Source organism: Puma concolor, chromosome B1, assembly GCF_028749965.1.
Source record: "Puma concolor isolate L17-30 chromosome B1, mPumCon1.1.hap2, whole genome shotgun sequence".
Classification (NCBI taxonomy): domain Eukaryota; kingdom Metazoa; phylum Chordata; class Mammalia; order Carnivora; family Felidae; genus Puma; species Puma concolor.
In genome coordinates, this window is record NC_141670.1 from 136,501,424 (window position 1) to 136,528,446 (window position 27,023).

Consider the following 27,023-nt stretch of genomic DNA (forward strand, 5'->3'; position numbering starts at 1 on the left):
TTTTCATTTTTGTTTTAAATTATTGATAAGCTGTAGTAATACTGATCCTTGACTGAAAACATGCAGAGGCAGGGAGCTGAGAAATATTTTTCAGAGAGCAACTGGAACATAAGATACGCATCTGTCAAAACTGGAAAGCAGAAAATGTACATAAGACATAGTTGGGCTGTCCAATTTGTGAACTACTTGGGGCAAGTCAGATCTCTTCTGATACAATTTGTAAGAATCACTAATGTGGCAGGTCTTGAACTCTTCCAAGCTCTGTCCTTCTTGGCTCCGGGGCCTTCTATTCTTCCTGCATCTCATTAAAGAGCAATTATAATCCAAACAAAATCATATGGCAATGATATAATTGGCTTCAAATCTTGCTCCAAAGGTAAGTGTCACAGGCATTTGGTCCTATTCCCTGTTTTTCCTACTTGGAAGCAAATTACTGACATAGCAAAAAAAAAAAAAAAAAAAAAAAAAAAAGTCATTTTTGTGGCCATATGGGGGGCTCAATGCTACAGTTTAAGAAAAACTCAAATAGAAAATTCCAAGTTTCTTAGACCTGCATGAGAAATCTCATTACAGTATATAAAAAAAGTTATTTTGTATGATTGAGACATTTACTAAAAATAACTATAAAAACAGAATTCAGAGTTTGGTCAGTCATAAAATATTTTCAAAATTGATACATAATTCTACAGAGATCTCAGGTTAATTAGCTCAGCATGACTGCTGAATACTATTTTAGCAATTGTAGCAGCATTACTGAATGTTACAATAATGCAATCTTGAGCCACTTCAATTTGACTCGACTTCAGTTATCCCAAGGTTTCATTTTGTTCATTATTCTTTGGGATTAAAATCAGATGTCTTCTCATTGAAATAATCTTGTGATAATTATTTTAACAAATAACATTGAATTAAACATATTAACATGTAATTCAGTAAATCTATTTTTCCCCCAGAAGGAATGAAAAAGACAAGTTTAGGGGTGCCTGGGTGGCTTAGTCGGTTGAGTGTTGGACTTCAACTGAAGTCATGATGTCGCAGTCTGTGAGTTCGAGCCCCACTTTGGGCTCTGTGCTGACAGCTCAGAGCCTGGAGCCTGCTTCAGATTCTGTCTCCTTCTATCTCTGCCCCTCCCCCACTTGTGCTCTGTCTCTCTCTGTCTCTCAAGAAATGAATAAATATTTTAAAAATTAAAAAAAAAAAAAAAGAAAAGTTTATTTTCCTTTAGCGAAATGAAGCCCCAGGCCCACAGCTACATGTAATGCTTTGGAAATCTCATTTTCCTCTTGTTTTTACCTCTCCATTGTCTCCATCTCTGAGTGAACTGCTGAGCCCTGACAATGGAGTTGGACTGTCTTTGGCAATGTCCCAACTGATCCATGATTATAACATGCAGTTTTGAAGATGAAACTCCTTCCTCATTCCAAGAACTGTTCAAACACATTCAAACAGTTTCAAGTTAATAACCAACCTCCTCCCTCTTTAATGTCTGTCTTGTTTATTCCTTCCTTCCACTTCCACTGCCATTGCCCCACTGACTATAGACACCCTTCCACAGATCTGGGCAATTTCATCTACTTCCTAATGCGTGTTTGCCTTCATCTTTGCCCCAGCCCTGCAGACAGAGAAACTATCCTCAAGTGCAATTCTGATCATTGTGACCAGAGTGACCACACAATAAATTCCAAAGTTCCTAGCATTCTGCATAAAGTCTATTACAAGCTGAGTTTACCTCGGTGACAAAATTATAGCCATCTGTCTCTTTGCTACCCAAGCAGGTATTGGCTAATTATTCTGTTCCTTTTTGCTAGAACGTTATTTCCATGGCTTTGTTTGTAAAAGTCTGCTTGTATTTTGAGAACCTGTTCAAATGCCATTTTCCCCATTAAATCTTCCCTGATTTTTCCAGCAGAAAGCACTTCTTCCTTTTTTTATGTTCCCCTAACATTTGATTACATCTTTTTCCTATAGTCCTTATTAAATTCTTCCTCCTAAGATTGTTAGTGTATAATTATCGATTGACCCTGTGAGAGTCTAATGTGAGGTGTCTCCAGATAGAGAAAAACTGAGATTGGGATTAATATTTTCCCAATAATATTCACGCTAAAAGCAACTTTTTACAACAGTATGTTATATTTATCCTCATTGAACAGCTAATAGTGAAATTTGGGGATTAAAATGCATTTTTTTTCTGCTAATTGTGAACTAAGTTGTACAGTTCACGCCATCCTGTGGGATACATTGAGAGAAGTATGTTAATAATAAAAAGGATAATGAAAATTTTTATATTTAAGCTTCGCTAGCAAAATTATAGCACCTTCTGTACCCTCATCTTCTCCTTTCCTCAGAAGAGTCCTGGGGTGGCTCATGCATCATTTTCCTTGACAGCCGGTAACGTTCTCTTCCACAGACGGGTCTTTGTGTTTTATGCTCATCGCCGAGCTGATGACTCAAATCACCCTTCCCTTTAATCTCCCGCTTGTCCTTGCCACCTTCTGCAAAACAGTTCCTCTACATTACATCTCATAAAGTCATTCCCATTGTCCACCTGGTCACTTCATTCTCTCCCATGTGCCGCAAGCACTGAGATGCTGGGCTCCCCACTCATGGCACAGAACTGCACAATGGTCACAACCTCGCCCAAATGTCCTTAAGGGACTGTAGTGGAAGATAGTGCGATTGAGATTCCTTCCTGCAAACACGCCACCTGGACGGGACAGGGGACTTGCGCTCTTTATCCGCAGGTGGGGAACACCTCCTCACCTGGCATCCCTTGACTACGTGTCACTCCAGCTTACTGGAGAGTCCTAATCATTGTTCCTTATTTCTCACTCTTGGACTTGGGGCCTCCTTCTTCAGCATCCACACAGTTGTCACTTGATTTCCAGCATGGACACAGAGAACAGGCCCCTTTAGGGACCCACGCTCTCCTGGGTACCCAGCTATACCCAGGAAGCATAGCTGATGAAATGTCTTGGAGCTGACAGACTTGTTCATTGTAATAGCCAGGTTGTGTTTCCCTTTTACTCAAGTTTTTGTGCAACAAACACACTCGTATGAATAGGTTACTCTTGTCATACTATTTTTCAACAGAAGTAACAAAGAATTCACTTTTTTAAATGGTTGGGTTTTTTTTCAGAGCATGTCATACAATCTAGCAAATGCCTCAAGAATTGGTTCCACTGACCCCTTGCTGCCCTCTAGTGAGTATCTGGCATATCCCCTTTGGGTTCTGATCAGGATGAATGTAGACCTGGAGGAGAGAGGTAGTCCCACCCAAATGCACCATAATTGGTTCATGCTCAGCTCAGAAAGGTCATCTGGCCTACAGAGAAGAACTGGATTCCAGGAAACTTGTGCTACTCTGCTCAGAAGGCAAACAAAAAAGAAAACACGTAAAAATAACTTCTGAGCATAGTTAAGATTACTCAAGTCCCCAGTAATACCCTGAAATTAATTTATTCCTGTGTCACTGCTATAGTCCTAGTGCCAGTTCAACCACAGAGGGATTCCTTCTGTCCCAGTCTTAATTCAAACCCTCTTGTCAACAAAGGGTTTTGGAATTATACTGCAATTCAGTAAATAGGTAGCAGGTCCTAGAGGTCAGCAACATACAGCCAGCTGGAGAAAATAAAATGCTTTGCCACAGCAAGCAAACAAATGAACAAAAGGTGGCAAAGAGGTTGGCACTGTCCTCGGTATGATTTATGAGAATGTTTCTCTCTAAACAGTATGAAGACACTCTTGACTCAAAATTTATTGAAGTCCTTGAAAAGTTTCAAATCTTTGAAGAAAGAAAAGATGCTAAGAAAAGAGCTTGTTCAGTACCTAGAAATATTTTGTACAAGCCCCTCCCCCCTTTCATGTTTATTGTGCATCGGATTCTTATGATCTTTGACAATGGAGAACTGTAAGTTCCTTTCCCAATGAATATAAAGGAATATGAGTTACTAATATCCAAAATTAGATAATGAAAAAAAGTTTTGACATTTCAACATTTTGAAGTCAGGCATAAAGTGTTAAAGCTTTAACTTTTAGAGGGTAAGTTAGGTGTGGATCATAATGTCCAGTTCCTAAAAATATCTTTTCCAATTAAACATATAGAATAACTTAAAAACTTGCAATTATTTTTCATGGGACTTTTAATTTAATCAGTTCATTTATTAACCTGTTAAGAAATAATTTAATGGGGATGGATATATTGTATCATCTCCTGGCTATTGGCATCTCTAACAGCACTGCATTCCTTAGTGTCTTGTCTTCTGCTTGAAGAGGCTGTGAATAATACTCCACTCTGTGTTAACCAGTCATAATTGATATAAAATAATGGAAGCTTCCCAGAGCATTCGGTTCCCGCCAGAGGTTAGTAGCTTAAGTAGTAGTGACACGCGAAGGAATATGTTTACTTTCCCATTAAGTTAAAGAAGAAACCATGCTGCTCAATCATTGAAGAATTCATAGTTGTGAAACCAATGTGTTGGTGTTATTATTTCATGCGCCATAATACTCAATACCACACAAGCTCTGGCTTATGTCTACATTCTGATGTCTGGCATCGGATACACTTAGAAGTGCATTGCACTGAGATAAAGAATGGGCAATAAACTTTCACCCATTAAAGGCCCTTATGCCAATTAGGCAAGTTAGTTAGCATAAAGAAAGACCTGTTGCCTTAAGTATGCTGAGATAGTAAACCAGAAAAAATGTTTTATTTTATGATTCCAAGAAAAATGCAAAAACAATTTCACAGAAAACTGCAGTGGGAGAATCACCTCCCACTGTTTTTCTGCCCAAACTTATGTCACACATTCCATCATTCATTCGTTCAGGACCTTTATAATGCTCATGACTCAAAGACACAATCTTTGTTCTCAAAAAGCATACAGAATTCAACATAGAGGCAATCCATACCAAGGCCTTACAACTGAATAGCATTTTATAGCTATAAACCTCCTTTGTGGGCAGTAGACAGAACAGGAATAATCACCCTAGTTTACAGACTTGTAAACAGAGAGACAAAAAAATTTAAGTGGCTTGCTCAGTGTCACATGATTCACAAATGTTTGAGCCCAGATTAAATTCAGTGCTTCTGATCTAAGTTCAGTGTCCTTCCTAGTATTTCTGGCTGCTTTCAGTAGTTAGTAGACTTTAAAGTTTCTTACTAATTGCTCTTCCTTATCCTTCTAAATTCTCAAGAGTCAAACCTAGACATTACCTCTTCACAAGAATTCCAAATTCAATGTCTACCCAACTATGAAGTATTAAATTCTTTATTTATTAATAGAATTTAGAGCTGGACTTTTAATAGTGTTGCCTACCATATATATAATCTCTCTCCTTAGAGGACTATTTCCATCTGAGCCTTTCTAGGGATTATGATGAGGTTCTAAATATCACTGAAGTTATTCTTATAAGGATAATACATAAGGAAAATCTGGTGTCTAAGATCGGTGGAAGTTAGAATTTAAAATGTAAAATTGAGTGAAAGACATTGCTTAATAAGAAAGATATTGCTAAATAAGCACATTTGCTTGTTCAGTATGATTGTTGATCTAAAATAAGCCAGAGAAGGGAATATTCTTTTTTTCAAGAACATTTTAAAAGACAAGTATTTGAGGAAGCCATCAGCTAGTACATAAAGGCCTGTGTGTCGGACCCCCAAATTTCTCCACTGAAATGTTGGCTTCTAAACATTATTCTAAAACATGTACCAATTCAAAGGCTAGGATGACACTCTACCATTAAGGGAAAGGTTTCTTAGCTACTGAAGCAAAGACAGGTCTTACTGCAATTTGTATGTACATGAGGCTTTGGAATGAAGGCCCCATAAAACAACTACCTTACCATCTGAGAACTCTGTGTTTAAATAGCCTTCACATGACCTTGTTCAAATACTATGGAAAAGAGACACTTTGTAATGATGCTAAGCCTACTATGCCCATAAGCCAGAATAAAAAGAAAAATAGAAAAACAAAACAAAACCCTACAACTATCAGAACATATTCCTGCAATTAGAACATCTCTACTCAATCTGTGTTTTTCATTTGTGTTAACAAATACCCCAACTATACGTGCTATATCCTTGAGGGAAAAAAGATCTGTGGTTTCCATTTTATAAAGAGCTTTCTAATCAGTTTAACAATAGCTTTAAAAAGACACATTCTTTCTTCTCTACATCAGTGACAAAGAAGTGTCAGAAGATACCTTATCTATTCATTCTCTCATCCTTTTGTACCCTCTTTTTCCAGATTAAACATCTACCAAATAACTGGAAAAGTTCAGTTCCTATTCCTGAAAAGAACATTGTAATTAGTTCTGCCAAAATTTACACTGTCTTATCCATGGCAATACAAACCCTTTACAATCCTAAAATTCTGGTAGGGTTTTGTGGCAAGTATCTCTAGTAATAGGTCAATATTGAGAATTGTAAATCACAGTTAACAATTCTTTTTTTTTTTTTTTAATGTTTATCCATTTTTGAGAGAGAGCGAGAGAAAGAGCATGAGTGGGGGAGGGACAGAGAGAGAGACACACACAGAATCTGAAGCAGGCTCCAGGCTCTGAGCTGTCAGCACAGAGCCTGACGTGGGGCTTGAACCCACGAACGGAGCCCTAACAGTTAACAATTCTTTAGAGCTTCCTTGTGCTATGTGAAGTGTCAACCAAGTGACATATATTTTCTTAACTGACACACACAAGAAAGGCAACCCTCTGGCTTTAGTGAGAGTCATTTACTCCATTTTACAGAATAGTGATGCCCAGAAAAATGAAGCACTTTGGTCACAGAATAAAGATACTAAGTGCCAGTGTCAGGTTTTTAAACTTGGTACCATGTCCTTCCAACACTCAAGGTGTCCCTCACCCCCACTATTCCAAAACATGTAACTACAGTGTCTCTCTTTTCTCATCTGCTAAATAAATAAATAAATAAATAAATAAATAAATAAATTGATGGACCTTAGTATTTAATACCAACTGATTACCACTGAATGAGAGCCCAGTCAGAATCTGGGACAGTATTTGAATTTCTAGAGTTGACAAAGAGAATAACCACTAAGGCAGTTCAACATACACGAATGGTGCTAAATTAGAAATACGTGCCTCACAGGGTTGGGGTTGCTTTATGGAAACATGCCCAGAAAGTAGATTGTGAAATAGGAGAGTCATGCTTCCTGATGGGTACAGAGTGTTTTGCAAGTGGTGGAGAGTAATGTTAAGAAAGTTGTGCTTATCCACTGAACTCCCCAGAAACTGTACACACACAGATTGGGCTTGAATGAGAATTTATCCAGACCCTGCACTGCCAGACTTTGAGAGCACGGTCTATGCCATTGAACATTTCCTGAAGACTGAAACAGCTCAATGACTATCTCTGGGTTAGAAGTGGTTTCTGGATGCCCACTGATGTTTGATGTTTGTATGGCTCTGTGGCCCAGAGAGACACTCTCTTCCTTGACTCATCCCTGTAGTTTGGAGATACAGAGCACTGAAATGAAGGAAGGAAGAGGGGAAGGAAAGAGAGATGAAGGAAGGAATGTTTGATTTATTAAGTTAGTCAGATCCACAGGAATTATTTCATTTATCTTTTAAGGTAGATATTTTCTGTATTCATCATGTAATCAAGTTAGAGAGGTTAAATGGTTTGCCCAGTGTTATCCCAGAGCTAACCTGGAATCCTGGTCTATTTTCTTCCATCCCCAATTCAACTAGCTAGTTCCTACAATCGTAAAGGACTCTGGCTTTGGCACTGGACAGAATGGAAAGGCAGTCTCCTAGGAACATTCCTGAATGGAAATGTGGGTCTATTTCATAGGAAACAATGATTTTGTTGTAATAACAACCCATATGGTTTTCTCACATTATCCAGCAGATCTTAGCATCCAAGATATTTTCTCTCTGTTTCAACAGCTGTTAGAAATTAAAAACAAACAAACAAAGTTGGGCTGAGAGCCTTGGAGAGGAATTTGACAATATCTATTAGGTTAAACCATATAAAATTGCCAATATTTGATGGGTTTTGGCCTCTAAACCCCAGTATTTCTTTTGGTCAGCCTAATGTGTAAATTTAATATACATATTTAACATCTGAGTCAACAAGATATATTTATAGGACTTGCATTTTTGTTTGCAATAGCAAATACTGTAAATAACCTAAATATCTATTAAGAGCTGAGTAAAAATTTTAATTATTTTGTACCTGTATAATTAAATACTATGCAGCTACTAACAAGAATGAACTTAATGTATGTGTTCTGATATGAAAAGACATCTAAAGTAAACTATTAGGTGACAAAATAAGACACAAAACAAAAACAATATATCCAATAAATCCAAAGCAAATGTGTGTAAACGCATCATATCTATTTACGAATAAACACATAAATATGTATTTATTTTTATATATAAGTCTAGGCAGAGAGATTCATCATTTAAAGTCAGTAACTCAGTTAAACACTTACTTTTCTGTGTATTCTTCTGTAGCATTAGAACTTGCTTAGTCTCTGTATAATGCATTTAAAATAGTTATAAAAGTCAAAGAAAACATGCTTCAAAACCACAACAAAACTATGTAGAAGGGAGGCAGGGTCTCTGAGACTTCTGTTGGCAGTGAAACAGGAAAGGGGGAAATCTCTGATGAAGAGAGACAAGGATGGAGAAAGGGATGAAGTGAGCCAAATGAAACTCTTGGGCTCTATAAAGAGGGTGAGCAAGAGCCATTTTGGGACTAAGTATCTCTACTGGGGCAAGACAACAGGGCCATCTTGACACTCTCAATCCTCCTGCTGGAGCACCTTGTCCTGGTTCTAAAACCACAGAGGCTGAATTCAAATTTAGAAACCTGATGTCATTGCCCAATTAAAGAGACTTCCCAGTTATTTCAAATGACAATCCTCTGATTTTTCTTAAACAAAACAAAACAAAACAAAACAAAACAGCACATATCATTACCAGATACTTCTACATTAACTGATACTTTATTGGTTATGCACTTTTTGTCATCTACTCCTACTCAAAAAAAAGTTCCAAGTTTTAGCTTGTTTATTACGGTCTCCCTAGAGTCTAAAACAGGGCCAACCATGGAACCTAAAGGGATCATTGGATGGGTGCATGTGTACATATGTACATGCATGGATGCATGGAAACAAGAGGGAGTTCTAGCTGCTGCTGCCAAGACCACAGAGAGGAAGCTCTGAACTCATTTTCTTCAAAAAGAACACTATACATTATGGTTAAAACTATATCTGTAAGGACCAGTTTTTCAAACAACAATAAAAAATGAATGCATAGTTTGACAATCTGACAAGATTATATAAAGGTAGAATAGTTTTGAAAAATCTTTGGTGTGCCATTTCCATGACTTCTATAGCAATTAATAATTATTTCTTTCAGACACATAGTGAGTTAATCAGTTTTTATTTGCAACTTTTTTTTTTTTTCTTTACGAGAAGGATGGAGTGAGATGTTGTATAACAGAGTTGGCACAGGAGCCGTTTTCCGAACTCCAAACAACTAACAGGCAACTATTTGAATGAAAAACTTGATAAACTGAGACTGCTTATAAAGTGAGAATTAAAAGAATTCCTGGGGGCGCCTGGGTGGCGCAGTCGGTTAAGCGTCCGACTTCAGCCAGGTCACGATCTCGCGGTCCGTGAGTTCGAGCCCCGCGTCGGGCTCTGGGCTGATGGCTCGGAGCCTGGAGCCTGTTTCCGATTCTGTGTCTCCCTCTCTCTCTGCCCCTCCCCCGTTCATGCTCTGTCTCTCTCTGTCCCAAAAATAAATAAAAAAAAAAAAAAAAAAAAACGTTGAAAAAAAAAAAAAAATTTAAAAAGAATTCCTGAATTCTATGTTTAGAAAATGATATAAAGACAACATGTTAGGTCTATATTTCTGCTCTAAGTCTCTCTCCTGGTGGCCACAGCTGGTGAGCTACAATTGAGCATCCCATCCATGTTGGGCTAGAGTCTAATTCCCAGGAATTTGGATAGGAGCTAAGAAATAGATATTTGGCATCTCTGTGTGACTAGAGGTGTAACAACATCTTTACTGCTGTGGGCTGTCATATTCCACCACATTTAAATGGGGAGGGGAGACAATCAGCCTGAAAAGAGAGAGGAATAATGCGGATGTACCAGAACATTCAATGACAGGAGCATAGAAAAGTACTGCCTGGGAGAATTTCCAGTTAAGTGTTTTTATTCATCCTGACACTTAGTGGAAAATTTTCCCTGAACTCTGAAAAATAACCACTGAATTTTTATAATAATGCCCCCATTTTATTTTTTTAAGTTTATTTACTTATTTTGAGAGACAGAGAGAGAGAGAGAGAGAGAGCGCAAGCAAGGGTGGGGCAGAGAGAGAGGGAGAGAGAATCCTAAGCAGGCTTTATGCTGTCAGTGTGGAGTCTGATGCAGGGTTCTATCTCATAGCCTGAACTGAAATCAAGAGTTGGATGCTTAACCCAGGCGTCCTGCCACTCCCTTTTAGTTAAAGTAATATGAGTTACTTTCTGCTACTTATAACTAGCATCCTAATGAAGGTAGAAGTTGAACCCTCAGTCTCTCCACAGCCTATATAGGCTCATAAACAAATTTATACAAATACTTAATTCTGAAAGTAGTAATACAATAGCAGCAAATACTATACAGTTCTTATATTGTTACCATTTGATCTCACAACTGAGGCACAGAGAGTTTTAGGAACCTGCCCATGGCTCACATAGTATGTGACAACACTGAGATTTGAACCCATTCTAATTTTGCTCTCATACACCAGGAAACATTGCCTTTCTGTATCCTATTTGGAGGATAAAACATATTTCTTTCTCTACAGATTTTTATTTTCATGTAAGACTTTTTGCAAAGCTTTCATATATTATGTCATATGACTACTTTTTTTTTTTTTTTTTACTGTGTGTCATTTGCATTTACAATGAAAAAGACACAAACATTTCATTTAAACACCTAAATTTTTGGCTTTCAAGCTTCTTCTGATCATTTATCCTTTCTACTTTATAGTTTACATTATCAGGGACAACTGAGTTTAATCGAGTGCTTGCTCTACTGTAAAAAAAATGTGACTATAAAGCAGCTTCACTATTTTCGATCATAAACACTTTTCCCAGACTTTATATATCCCACTGTCCTTCTGGCATATCAGACTACTTTCTTAATTCCAGAATGGCATCTGTATATGAAACGGAGATATGTATTGCTAACTGGACCACAGAATGAAAATCTTTTCAAGAAATGCTGATATCACATATTCACAGAAATGAAGATTGTGTAACCCTTCTGGAGTATCTGACTTCTATAGGCAGTCATCAAACACAGAGGTAGCAGGTGGCCCAGGCTGCTTACTGTTAGGACACACATTAAAGCAAAACGCACTTGAACTCTTCCATTTAAATTAGGGCTCATTTACAACCAACTAGCCACTCACACACTTGGAGACAAGTGACTGTCTTTAAGGGGAACTGTAGAGGGCAGTATTGCTGTGTATTTTGTACATTAAAAAAAAACAAAAACAAAAAAACTATTTCCACACAGCCAAACAACCTAGGCCCGAACAAAAATAGGGCTGCTGGTTTAAGACTCTAATCAGTGTTTTAATGATACCTGGTTTATACTCTTTTTTAAAAGTCACTCACAAAATTTTACATTAGAAGATCTACCACCCACCCCCAAAATCCTGTTCACTAATTCACAACTTCACTTTTATCAACTTGCCTGTCCTAATGATTATATTTATTCTGTTTCAGACTCTAAATATAAATTATACATGTTCAATTTTGGGCTATTTTAATGTCCTTTTCTTTTAAGTTTATTTATTTATTTTGAGAGAAAGAGAGAGAAGGAGAGAGAAAAACCCAAGCAGGCTCCACGCTGTCAGCACAGAGACCAATGCGGAGCTCAACCTCATGAACTGTCAGATCATGACCTGAGCTGAGATCAAGAGTCAGACACTCAACGGACTGAGCCACCCAGGCACCCTGACTTTAACGTCATGTTGTAGCTCTTTTTGTTTTTGTTGGTTGGCACTTAGTATTTCTTTTGGCTCAACAGAAGTTCAAGTAATATCCCCCCAATATTATCTTTCAAAAAAGTTTTTTTTAAAAAGCTATACTAGATATTTATACCATGGAAATACTTTAATACTGTCACATTTTAAAACATAACTGAAACCCAAACTGATGCTGAGAGACTAAAAAAAAAAAAAAAAGCAAAAAATAAAAGAGCTTATATTAAAAAAGAGATTTGCTCATGTTGCTCTAGGCATGTCTTTAAAAATGGAAGAAAATGGTCTTTATAATGCTATTCATAATGATTTTAAGTGAATGAAAGAAGCAATTATACTCAAGATACATTGGTACTGACTGGCAGTGGGGTTCAGGCCATAGTTTGGTCACACAATATCAGGACTTTGAAGTCCTGTATTGAAGCCAATCAAACAACCTTAGCGCCAATCCTCCAGGCATTTTGTTAAGGGATATACACAGACATAAAATACAGTCCCTGCCCCCCATCTATTTGAATGATTAGGGTGTAAGATAAATGTAAAAAAAAAGCAGAAGAAGAAGAAGAAGAAGAAGAAGAAGAAGAAGAAGAAGAAGAGGGGCGCTTGGATGACATGGTTGGTTGAGTGTCTGACCCTTGATTTCAGCTCAGGTCATGATCAGGGTTTGTGAGTTCGAGCCCTTACAGGGGGCTTGGTGCTGACAGCGTGGAACCTGCTTGGGATTCTCTCCCTCTCTCTTTGCCCTACCCAGCTTGTGTTCTCTCTCTCTTTCTCTCTCTTAAAATAAATTAATTAAAAAAGAGAAAATTATACAAAAGAAAAATAACAATCCAATAAAAGAAATACAGCAAGAAAATAATGTATCTTTTGTGATTTCATGGTTCAAGAATTAGTTATTGTGAGGTTTACTGGAGAAAGAGCTAGCCCAAAGGAGGGGTAAGTTTGTAGAGAAATAAAAAACGAAGAGCACAGTATTTCATGAAGTCAGGGATGGAGGAGGAGGATAGCATATCACAATTTCAACATATGAGTCCTTAAGTGACCACTCTTAACCAAATGGCAGATTTTCATCCTAGTGTCTTCATTCCTGGAAATCAATCATCAGTAAGGGAATTTTTGATTCCTTTGCTTACCCTCTCTTTCCCACCTGAGATAAAACACACGGGATCATCACCGACATTGCTACTTCTCAACACTTCCCCCTTCTCCACCCCTAGGAAATCTGTCAATGCAGGAGAACAAAAGAAAACAAACTTACAAACAAAAATACTACCCTTGGCTTTAATTAAGTTAAATTAAAAGTGCTCCTAACATGTAATTATGGTCATGTGCTGACATATCTGTTTTCTTAGTCTCCTGGACTGTCTCCCAAGCAAGGGCTGGGATATGGAATCTAGTAGCCAGCATCATGTCCTGGGGCCAGGAGAGGCATTAGTGTAATCTGCAGAAATTGAAAGTATATACATTCAGCCTCCAATCCCGTCCAATTGATAGGGACTTTCTCTTCAGTAGACTCCTCCAGTATTTTCTTTTGCACAGAGAACATTCCTCTGTGTTACACACTTACTTTGGTACTCTGCAGCCAATCAGATTACAAATATCTTGAGTTTATGTTATTAAATGTTTTATCCATTTACTTGCATCCTCCACACTATGTAGTATATAAGCAGGTGATAAATACTTGTTTTCACCTTTCTCAGGCACCAGGATATACCCATATATCTAACAATGATATAAAAGCACCTTGCTTTAACCTCACATCTATATTTACCATGGTTAAGAATTAATAATGCAGAGTATTGAGAATAGATTAAGGACCAGGAGGCTTTTGAAAACAGAGGGCAAATTTAGACTTGTCTGGTTGTGTAATGAAGCCTTACATATGGTATTCTGTACCACCTGGCTAATTCTCTCTAATGACTGAAATACCTATTAAGAATTCTCTGAAATAAGAGCTTAACAAAGGGCATTTACAGGGATAAATTTATTTTTAGGACTCAAGAACCATTAAAAAAAGTAGCACTACATAATGGAAAATATCCCTGAACCAATATGAAAGATGATTCAATACAGACATGTCCCTTTTGTTACAACGTTGTTCTGAAGTCCTCGCAGTCAGAAATGTCATCACTACAAGCAACTGGGAGGTTTGCCTCTAACTATATATGGAGGGTTTACTAGAACGTTGGTCAGTCTATTTCTTAGCCTCAGGCAATCTCTCTCCCCAACTCCTCTCTCTCTCTCTCTCTCTCTCTCTCTCTCTCTCTCTGTCTCCTTAAACTGTAGAGTAGCATTTAATAACTGCTAATAGCATATTCTCATTACATTTTCACACAGGGTACTAACTTTTCACTTTCATTTAGGAAATTCTATTCAGTCATTTAGTGATTTGGGTCTTATATCTTTCTCACATATAGAGTAAGGATGTGACAGAGATTGAAAACAGAATTCTAAAATTTCATAGATCCAGGGACCATGGGATTTGAAGTCAAGCAAATAACCATTCCAGAAAACACAAGCCAGGCTCTCTGCCTCTCTGGGGTTGAAGCTTAATGACAAACAAGTTTGAATTGTGGTGTTACCAGTAAAGTACTCTAGGGTCTTACAAAATGAAAAGCATTTTTCAAGTGGAAAATGGCTTCTATTTTTTCTATGAATATTTCGAAAAGGCTGAATTCATACATAATAATCAAAACAAACATAACAGAACCACTGGAAAAGGACACATATACGAATGTACGGTTTCCTTAAAACAGATGCTTAAAGCAACAAAACTACAACAACAACAAGATAGTGAGGATGAAAATTAGTCACTGAGAAATAATTCAGTAACTCTTAGAACCTACTATCACTAACCTTGAGATTCAAGAGCTAGAAAAAACTCTAACATTTAAATCATTAAGAAGTTTCAGCCTTGGTGTGCCTGGGTGACTCAGCCAGTTAAGCAGCTGACTCTTGATTTTCACGAGATCTCACAATTCATGAGATCAAGCCCCACATCAGGCTCTGCACTGACAGCACAAATTAAATTAAAATAAAAAAAAGTTTTCAGCCTTGATGTCATATTGCTGTGTTGTGAGCTATGTTACAACCCACTGGTTGCTGATGATAAAGTAGTGGCATTTGTAAGAAATTTGCTTATTTAGAATTAAAGTTGAAAAAAGGTCACTTTCACTTGAATTTTAAGGTGCTTCCTCAAATGGGAAAGCAAGGGATGGGGTCACAGTAGTTGTGCTCTTGTGCTACCTCACAGATGGTTTCAGCTGGCCTGGGTGTCTTTGTGAAAAAAAGAGGAGACTAAAAGCCGCTATTCCAGCACAACGCTAATGTTTCTCTTCTCTGTGTGCGTGGTTTCTTTGACTCTTCCAAATACTTGACTTGATGTCCCTTAATCTTCCACTCAGTTTCACCTCCAAAGTCCTAGACTTGTTTTACTCTCCTAAATGTCTTCTTAATGACCGTGATGCGTTCTAGCCTCCAGTTAAACTTGTGATTTTTTTTTCCCAGCCAGGTAACTATATACAGTCATTTAAAAACATGGTCTTATTTTTGTTTTCAGCTTCTTCCCAGTGAATCTGAGTTTCAAAACTCTCTGTTGTTGCTCAGAGATTCAGAGTCTCTCACTGTAACGGATCCAGGAGCCCTGATGACGCACTGAGGCTTTACATAAGCCACAATTACTCAAGACTTTAGTCTGTTGGTCTCATGTAAACCAGGAGGTTTACAGCATTTTAAATAATTTAGGTGCCCCAGTGAAATTTCAAATGTATTTGGTTACAAAATATCTACATCTGAACAAGTTTAAACAATATGGTAAAAATCACAAAAATGATTATCTGTTGTCCATAAACTATGTGCAAAATGGCACTGAGATCTAACAAAAGTTCAGATATTGTCTTTGCCCCATAAGAAATGTATAAGTTAGGGGCGCCTGGGTGGCTCAGTCAGTTGGGCATCTGACTTCGGCTCAGGTCATGATCTCATGGTTCGTGAGTTCGAGCCCCGCATTGGGCTCTGTGCTGACAGCTCAGAGCCTGGAGCTTGCTTCCGATTCTGTGTCTGCCTCTCTCTCTGCTCCTCCCCCACTCATGCTCTGTCTCTCTCTCTCTCTCAAAAATAAAGATTAAAAAAATTTTTTTAAAGAAATGTATAAGTTAGCTAGCGATGAAAGAAAGTAACTTGAAAACAATTAATAATAGAAAATATACAAGCATTAGATAACAGTACATACTTTAGTCATACAAACAAGAAATTGAAACTCGTCACAAAAATGAATTTCTTCATCTGTAAGATGGACCTAATCAAAGAACCTCCCAAATGGCATTATTGTGAAATTTACTTAATTCTTAATCTCCTAGTATAGAATAGAAATCAAAGTAATTCAACACATATTTCTATCTATACCTACATAGATTTATGTGTACATGCACATATATACTTTTCATTCTCTTCTTTTCTCTTACACTTACAGCAACTTAGTAGTTCTATTATTTATTCAATGCAGAAATGCAGGTTGCCTGTTCCACTAGTGAGCAAAATCAATCTCAAGCTTAGCTGAACAGACAGGCTGAGTTAATCAGTATTCCTTTTCTTTATTTTCTTCTTCCTTCCACTCTCTTGGGCCCTCCCTCATTTTCTTCCAGTTTCCATGTTGTGCGAGATGAGAGACACCATCACCATCTCAGCTCAATGACTGCCTATCTCTCATAGGAAAAAGCAGACTTTGGGGTCAGTTGTCAGCTTCTGCTTCAAAAGTCAAGGACAATCGCCCACTCTGTGTCCTGGTGATCATGTTCTGCCAACTGGTGGCAGATGGCATCTTCCTCGTCTTTCATGGCCAGTCCACTCCACTCCACCCGACTTTTCCACTCCCTCCCCCGCTTTGGCAAACAGAACATAGACTTTTAAACACTGTCACTTTTTCCATAATCCCCCTCAATGGAAAAGAGTTTTTTAAAGTGTAGTTTTTTCCTTTTTTATTTGGCTTTGGTCTTTGAATTACATAATCAAACCACGTGGAGTCGTGTCTGCTGGCATTATAACATTCAACTACCACTTGAAACATAAAGAAAAGCACCAAGGCCTGAAAAATAAGTTATCTCCTTGAGACACCTCTTTCCTCCCCTACACTCATGAAATGGTGCTGTAATTTTGTAAAACTATGCTCTAAAATGTCACCAGACACCGAAACAAATTCAGTTTCCCTCTCAACTTTCAGTCAGTTTCAGCATTATTACCAATATTATACAATGTTAGCAATATTATGTAATAATATTATTCAATAACAAAATAACAATATTGAATATTATTATTATGGGGAAAAATGACCCATATCTAGGTAACTAAGGCATTTCTTTGCCACAATCCTAACAACGATTTCCCAGCTATTCGGCATTCCTGCTCTCTCTGAGCCATGCACATGCCTAATTGAACCAAAGTGAATCTGTCTATCTATCTATCTATCTATCTATCTATCTATCTAAATAAAAAGTCATACTCAAAGAGTAAGGAGTTTGACACATTTAATGACATCACTTTCAAACTATTTGTATTCAGAGATATTTGTGAAAATGAAAACAAAAACCTGTGAATTTTCTAAACTCGCCCTTTTTTTTTTTACTTGAGTTATTTAACAAGATGTCACCACAGACCTTTTCCAAGATCTCCCCATCTTCTTCTAACAAAAACTACCCGAGCATCATCTTCAATATATGGGTGATATAGTTTTCTATATTCTCTTTTCTCTTGTGCCTACAGGGACTCAAGTATCCATCCATCTGACCAGTGTTGAAGGAAAAAAAATCTCCTGTTTGTGTCCTGTCCTCTCAGTTTCTTCTGAGAGAGTAGCAAAATGGTTATACCTTGGTTCTGCCAGTTTAGTATATGGTGACCTTGGGCAGGTGACTTCACCTTGAAGCTTAGTTTCTCTGTAAAACTAAGATGATAGCAGCAACTAACTTATAGCATCATTAAATGAAAACCCAAGCATAATAAACATAATAAATGCTTTTAAAAGTTAACTGTTACTACTATTCTTTTAAACCATAGGGAATCTGTATTCCTGGGATAGTTACTACTATTCTTTTAAACCATAGTGATCTGTATTCCTGGGATAGGGCTGGTAAGGAGCAGTTACAAGGTAGTATTATATTTGAAAATATCTCTGAATGGAAGATAATGGGGGAAGAGGTGGGGACCTCTTGCATAATAAACTGAGCTATGGGTTAAAAAATATGCTAAGAATGAGATATTCTTCCACTTACATGAAGGAAATAAGGACAGAAGAGGGAAAGAGGATACGAAAATACTCCTTCATATTTGATTGTTTGCTGAGTACCAACTATGAGCTGAGTACACAGAATATAATGGTGACTAAAACAGGTTAAAAAAAAGTTAAACAAGTCATGAAATTCAGAGTATAAATCCCTGTGTCATATATGAACAAGAAGACTAATAAAGAATATCAGATTGCAGGTAGCTACTTTTAGTAAGAGGGTTCCTCTGTGGAGAAGACGTTGAACTTATCAAGGTCCAGTTCACTGGGCGGGGGGGGGGGGGGCGGGGGGGGGGTGGCAGGAGGGAAAGAGGCAGGGAAGAGCACAAGCAGTTCTCCTGGCCTAAAGCTAGGAAAGGGGCAGTGGCTACATTAAGAAAAGCAGTCAAGGGGCGCCTGGGTGGCGCAGTCGGTTGAGCGTCCGACTTCAGCCAGGTCACGATCTCGCGGTCCGTGAGTTCGAGCCCCGCGTCGGGCTCTGGGCTGATGGCTCAGAGCCTGGAGCCTGTTTCCGATTCTGTGTCTCCCTCTCTCTCTGCCCCTCCCCCGTTCATGCTCTGTCTCTCTCTGTCCCAAAAATAAACGTTGAAAAAAAAAAAAAAAAAAAAAAAAAGAAAAGCAGTCAACAGAGTAAGCCAGGTGAGGCATAGTCTCTAAATGCTCCTATTATTTTCAAGCTTTTAATAACATCAAAAGGCAATCCATGGTTATCCCAGGCTAGAGCTCAGGTACCCTCCCTGGGGCTAAAGTAGACAGTGGGCCACAGAAAAGAGAATTATTGAAAAATAAAGAATGAGGCTTTTTAAGAAACATGTTTGACCTTGTGCTATCTGCAGCTGACTCAATCAGAAGGAGAAAACTCCATAACTTAAAACAAAACAAAACAAAACAAAAAAACAGTGCCAAGACAATCCAATAGGAAAGAGTACTCTTTTCAACATTCAGTGTTAGAAGAATGGGGCATCCACATGCAAAAAGAAAAAAAAAGTTGGACCTCTTCCTTCCACCGTGAACACAAAATGAAGAATCAAATACCTAAATGTTTGGGGCGCCTGGGTGGCGCAGTCGGTTGAGCGTCCGACTTCAGCCAGGTCACGATCTCGCGGTCCGTGAGTTCGAGCCCCGCGTCGGGCCCTGGGCTGATGGCTCAGAGCCTGGAGCCTGTTTCCGATTCTGTGTCTCCCTCTCTCTCTGCCCCTCCCCCGTTCATGCTCTGTCTCTCTCTGTCCGAAAAATAAATAAATGTTGAAAAAAAAAATTTAAAAAAATAAAAAAATAAAAAAAAAAATACCTAAATGTTTGAAGAAAATATGGGAATAAAACTTCATGACCTTAGTTTAGGAGAAGTATTTTTAGACATGACACAAAGTGACCAATGGAAAAACAGATAAGTTGGACTTCATCAAAATTAAAAACTTTTATGCTTCAAGGACACCAAGAGAGTAAAAACAGCTACATATGGATTAGGAGAAAATATTTGCAAATCATATATTCAAAAAGGAACTTGTGCCCATGCCTTATAAAGAACTCTTACAGCTCAACAATAAAAATGAGTAAGTACATTGAGAAGTAGGCAAAAGATTTGAACATATATTTTTCCAAAGAAGATACAAAAATGACCAAAAGTGCATGAAAAAATACTCAACAGCATTAGCCATTAGGGAAATGCAAATAAACCACAACAAGATATCATTTCACCCCACTGGGATGACTATAATAAAACAGGTAATAATAAGCATTGGTGAGGAAATGGACAAGTTAAAACCCTCAAATATTGCTGGTGGGAATGTGAAAGCATGCAGTCACTTTGGAAGACAGTTTGGCAGTCTCTCAAAAATGTTAAACATATAGTTACAATATGAATTAGCAATTACACTCCCAGGTATATACCCAAAAGAACTGAAAACACACATCCACACAAAATCTTGCACATGAATGCCCATAGCAGCATTATTCATGACAACCAAAAAAGAGGGAGAAAAACATAAAATGTCCACCAACAGAGGAAGGAATAAGTAAAAGTGGCATGTCTATACAATGCAATATTATTCATCCATAAAAAGGAATTAATATACAATTCATGCTACAACATGGATGAATGTTGAAAACATGCTAAGTGAAAGAAGCCACTCATATAGAACACATATCATCACATAATTCCATTTATATGCACTGTCCAGAATAAGCACATTCATACAGACAGAAAGTAGATTAATGGTGGTCTAGTGCTTGGGGTTTGGGAGAAATGGGAAGTGAGTGCAAATAGCCATGAGGTTTCCTTCTTGGAGTAATAAGCATGTTCTAAAATTGATTATAGTGATGGTTGCATGATTTTATGATTATATTAAAAAACCACTGAATTGTACACTTCAAATGAATGAATTAGATGGTATATGAATAATATCTGAATAAAGTTGTTAAAAAATCCAATCAAACTTTTTCTTATAGAACATTTAGGGAACCAGAAGTTAAATAATGATATGTTTGTCCACACTGAAGTTAATATAAAAGAATACTGCCTATTGACAAACCCTCAATTTTGTTACTTTATACTAAGTTGCCCACTCTCAAAGTAGACAGATATTCAAGAAATATTATCTTCCACACTGAAATTTTCCCAACAATAAATCGTTGGCATAACAGTATGACACAAGATCACACTGTTAGATGAACACAATCTCCTCATATTTCCTCCTTCCAGATGGTATTCTAACTGCTTTTGGTCAGCTTCTTGAAGTAACTTTCCACTGAATTAGTTACCATCTCATTTTTAATACATTGATGTACATGTCCTTAACAAATTACCAGAAAAAAGGAGAATATTTTTCTTATAACTGAACACCTTACCTCCACACAGATAACAGAAGAACACAATGGAAACTTCTGTATGTAGGGCAGATTAGGAACGGGGTGGGGGGTGTCCCTTTCTGTCTCTTGGGACACAGAACCACTATACTATCAGTCAGTCAACAGGTGTGCAGGGGTGAGGCATACAGCCTCTACAGTAGATGAGTAACAGATAAAAACAATAAATAAGTCCACTCAAATAGTGCTATTTAGAGTAAGCATACCATCAAAATCTAGCACAAATATTGAGTATTAGTTTAGCAAGAAAAATTTCTGAGGTCAAATATGGAAGGGATTACCTATTAACATCACGAATAAAAAGGACAGAAAATGTTCATCATTAAAATATATTTACAGTTAACTACAGATACCATGTTCCAAAGATCTAATAATATCTCGTAAGTATTTTTACTAGAGGACAGAACTTAAATTTCTCTGATCATTTTCTAATTCTCATCGCAACTAACTTTGAAAAGTTGGATCTTAACTCTTTGTCACTCACTTACTGGTTTTGTGATCTTGGAAAATTCCTTAAACTTTTGAACCTAACTTACCCCATGTAAAAATAATTAACTCATATTAGTGGCAAGAATTAAATCAAATAATTCATATTTAGGACCTAATACTATAGTTAACACAAAGAGTACATCAAATAGTAGCTACTGTTATGATTATTACATTGTCAGTACTATATTACCAAAATCCAGTGGACTAGGATAGCAGCAGTCTTGAGACTTAAACTTGAGAAATCAAGGACATTTAATGCTAATATAATCAGAGAGAATATAAAAGATAGAATGATTACTCAACTGAGAATATGGGAATTTATACAAGGTTAGCCACCATAACCTCTGTGGGACCCATATTTCTCCTCTGTAAAATGAACAAAATGATCTTTGAGGTTCCTGACTACTTCCATAAGATAAGGGGAAAAGATTTATTGATTTCCATTTTCCTTACAATATTCTTTATAAAATTTTTTTTGGCCTTAATTTCAGACTCAAACTTTTATTTAAACATCAACTCATGTTTGGAATAGAGCAATGGAGATGATAACTGCAAATCACAAACAAGAGTGAACATATATTTTAATGGATTTAAAACTATAATCTCAGGAATAGAAAAAAGCTACCACCACCCATTCCTTGGTTATAAAAAAACAACAACAAAAAAAGAAACAAAACAAAACAAAACAAAAAAAAAACACTGTAAAACAATCTGGAGTCTACATGAATGAACAAAACTTATACAGCCTCAAAAAGCAAAAGATTTTATGTGATACAGATTCCAGATCTCTCAAATAAGGAAATAATGTGCTAGTTCCCATATTGCAATTCTAACCACATCTAAAAATACAGATACTCACTCCTCACTAAGAATGTTGATCTTTGTAATTTTTGCTATGTGAGATGGTGTCTGTATAATTTATGTGACAGGTATTGAGATATGCCAAAAAGCTACTTCTTTATTGTTATTTTTATAAAATAGAAATAAGAACTTAAATTTGGAACATATTTTGACTTCAAAGAACCCTTTTTAAAGTAGAATATATTATTCATATTGTAAGGAGATGTATTTATTTTAAATCTTATTGAGATTCTAAGGAAAAATAATTCCCTCCTTTGATTTTTATTTTGCTGTTAAAGATAAAAATCTAATTTTATTAGGTGAATCTTAGGGGACCATTTAAAAGTAATTTTCAATACTTATTTGGCCAAGAAATCCTAAAGATGCACGTTTTGCTGAAAGAGTGGGACTCTAATTGTTAATTGCCTCAAAGATATATTGTGCTTGCTAGAGATCCAGCCCAACTTGGCAGACAATTTATTCACACAGGGATCAGTGTTTTGCGTAACAGAAGCCAAGCTGTTAAGTTTAAGCCGTCTTCTTTCTTTTTACTGTGGACCTTTTATTCTGACCCTTTCAGTACAATTTCTTTAAATTGTTGGTGGTTGTCAAGATTCTGTGGTCTTCCATATTTTCAAATAACCTGAAGGTGAATATGAATTTGCAAATGCCATGAAAGTAAGGAATGTAAAATCTCTGAGTTCAAATATTTGAAAAAGAGACTTTCCAGTTATTTTGAGGAGCAAGGAGACAGTAATATTGCACTTTGAAGGGGATAGTGTTTTCAGCCACTGTTAACATGCAGAGCCACTGTGCCCAGCTCCTTCTGTGAAATTACATCAGTAACCAATAGAGGGAGCATACAACCTGTGCACTACTTGCAGTTCCCAGCATGATTGGCCCATCACCAGCAGTTCCATCCAGAGCTTCAGTTATGCCCTTAAGGCTTTGTGTTCCCAACAACTAATAAAAAGGCACTGCTGGTTGTCAGCAAGTGCAGGAGGAGACCTTCATCTCAAAGGAAGCAGCAATCAAATCCACTGGGGTTCACAGGTTAACAGCAATGGGCCAAGTAGAATGGGTGAATTTAATGTGAAGGTGCCAGTTCATATGGACTGAGGAGAGGGGCCATTTATGGCTCAGACTTGGACTTTCAGCATTTAGACAAGGGAGGGAATACAGTTGTGTAAAATAAACCCATTTTTTATACCAGCACATACATCATCCCATTATTTTTCAACTGAGTCATTTTACCTGATTTGATTTTCACACATCACATCACCTATGTGGAAAAATGAAGGGGAATGTTACTAAGATTTGTTTTGGATTGTAACACATTAGAAATAATGAGGTGCTTCTTAAAAAGAGGTGAGTTGATGACAAGTTAGACGCATGTGTGATGGTAGACCAGTGGGACAAATGTATATAGGTCACCAGGCTCGTTTGGGTGACATTAGCTTGTAGACATTCACATACATTGTCTCATCTGGTTGTTCCACAGTGTAATGTTCATTTCACTGATGAGGAAATGGGTGCCATAGGTATTAGAGAACCTGCTTAAGAGATATAGTGGTTCAGGATCCCATCTGCCCACGTACTAGTCCTGTAGGACTACTGCTTCACAAATGGACTTGATTAGTGTTTCCACAGTGTTCAGTGGAACTCTACCTCTGAGGAATGGTCACTGAGATGATAAACCATAGCTCCTCAAAAATGAAATTTTGGAATGTAATACCCAGCTCATAGCTGATTTTTACTAAATTTTTAATAAACTAAACCAATCCTTGAGTTTGAGTTAGGTTATAGAATAAGTGTAACACTCAGGGCTCCTGATTATCATTCCCAGAATCAACCCATTTCTAGGTTATAATGACTTCTTATGTCTGTCTTCCCTTCTTTCCTTCGTCTTGCCCTTCCTCCCTCCATTCCTTCCTTCCTTCCTTCCTTCCTTCCTTCCTTCCTTCCTTCCTTCCTTCCTTCCTTCCACAAACATTTACTAAATGACTATGACACATCAGGCAGTTTGTAATGTGCTAGAAATAATAGCATGAACAAAAGGAGAGTTCTAGCTGTCATGGAACTTACATTCTTGTGAGAGAGACAGGTATCATTTGTAAAAGAAAAATCCTATGAAATGTGGGTCATGGACCTTCAAGAGTCAGTTAAGATATAGACTGGGAAGGAGAATCAAGTGCAGGTTTCTCTAAAGAAGCAATGATTGAGGTACTATCTTAAAGATGAATAGAAATTATCTTGTGAATCTGAGAAAGATGAGAAGGAACCATTTAAAAAAGAAAGAACAGAATATCTAAAGATTCTATAGCTAAAGTGTAACACATTTGAAAAACTGAAAGAAAGCTACTGTGAGTACAGTTCAGAGAGCAAGGGAGAGAAGGAAATGCATGGGAACATTGGATAGTCCATGTGAGGCCTGCAGGCTGTGAGAAGATTTTTTTTTTTTATAGGAGGTGACTTGATTGAATTTGAATATGAAAAACACACTCTGTATGTGAGGATTCTCTGTTCTTTCTGCACAATTTCTCTATAGACCTAAAACTTCTCTAAAAAATGTATTCTCTTAAAATAATATGTGTATGAGATAGAACAGAGGGAGGAAGAGAGTAGAGTCTGAAGGCAAGCTAGGAGAATACTGCAGTTCACCAGGACAAAGAGGACCAGGGACTGAGCCCAACGGACCTCCAGAGGTTAAGGGGCTGAGGACGAACAAGCAATGGTGCCCAGAAAGCATGAGCAGTGAAGTAGGAATGAAATCAGGAAAATGGTGTCCTTGAAGCTCAATGAAGAAGGTATTTCAAGAAAGAGGGAGTGATCAATGTGGCAAATAGTCTGATTGGGCAATTATTATGAGGACAGAAATAATCATTACTTTTAGGAAAATTAGAGGCCATTGATGACATATATAAGGAAAAATCTGGTGGAGTTGGGATGGGGGGGCAATTAGATTAAGGCAAAGACAAGAATTGGAGAGACTGTAATATAGAGTATAGAGCAATTTTGTTGCAAAAAGTAGCAAAACATATAAGTGGGTGTATAACAGAAAAAGGTTGGTTGAGATTTTTTTTAAAATAAAAGAATAATACCATGATTGTATGCTCATATTTTTACTTTTTTTTTGTTTATTTATTTTTGAGATAGAGACAGACAGATCATGAATGGGGGAGGGTCAGAGAGAGAAGGAGACACGGAATCCAAAACAGGCTCCAGGCTGTGTGAGCTGTCAGCATAGAGCCCGACGTGGGGCTTTAACTCATGAACTGTGAGATCATTACCTGAGCCGAAGTCAGAGGCTCAACTGACTGAGCCACCCAGGAGCCCCAAGTATGCTCATATTTTTAAATCTTTACCATGTATGAGATTAATTTACTTTTTAAAATAAAAATGCCTATGGGAACAATACAATATGGAAGACAGACCTACAAACAAGATGACAACAGTACAATCAATAGATTATGGCTTTTGAAAAGGTGAGGCTGGATGAAATTCTAAGACAAATGAAGGACTAGATATAGGAAGGAAAAGGGACAGTTCCTTTATTATAAGGGAGGAAAAAAGGACCAAAAGGCAGATGTAAGTAGTTTTGTATATAGTTCAAACCCATGAACAACATGGGTTTGAACTGTGCTGGTCCACTTGTAAGCTGGTTTTGTTTTATTTTAAATAAATACTGTATAGTACTGTAAATGTATTTTCCTTATGATTTTCTTAATGTTTTCTTTTATCTAGTTTATCATATTCTTATAACATAAAAAATATGTGTTATTCAAGTGTTTATGTTATTAGTAAGGCAGATTTGGTCAACAGTAGGCTTTTAATAGTTAAGTTTTGGGGGAATCAAAAGTTATATGTAGATTTTTGACTGCATGGGAGTCAGTGCCCCTAATCCCCACATTATTCAAAGGCCAACTATATTAGATATCAGAAAATTGGGGTGATTTCCATAAAATTAAGTGGGAGAGAGTGGCTGATCAAAACTAAAACACAAAATAAACTCTTCAAATGATAATTGATTTGCATCAGTTATAACCATATCAGAATGAGTTATTTGTCATTCACAGAACCCATTATGACACATCACAGCCCCTAGATTAGAGTCAAGTAACCCTAAGAACAAATCTATCATCTCCCCTGTGATTCCTATAAGCAAGTGACACATCAGAAATAATGAGTCATGAGAAAGACAATGTGATTGGTGCTGAAGGAATAAGCCCTACACCATGTCATGCCCCTGCACTAATTGTTTTCCATAAGCCTTAATTGCCTGTCTGGGCACTCTTTGCTCCTCGACACCCTGAATGACAAGTTGGTAATTCACAACAGGAGACTTGAGCAACTGGAGAACATCTCTCAAGAGCTCCTTTTGGCTTCCTCCCCCTGACTAGACACGTCACGGTAGTATTTAATGCATTAGTATACCACTTTTAGACAGGAGCTTGTTCCTAAATAAAAATCAGCCTTACTTAAAAAGAAAAAGATAATAACAACACAAGGGAACATGTCTATTTATTCTAGGCAAAGTGTTAAA

General features: G+C 37.3%; 1 protein-coding gene across 4 annotated transcripts in view; it reads right to left on the reverse strand.

Annotated features, from left to right (window-relative positions):
• ARHGAP24 (Rho GTPase activating protein 24) overlaps positions 1 to 27,023 on the reverse strand; it is a 666,840-nt gene that overhangs the window by 238,842 nt on the left and 400,975 nt on the right. The gene's annotated exons all lie outside the window — the stretch shown is intronic.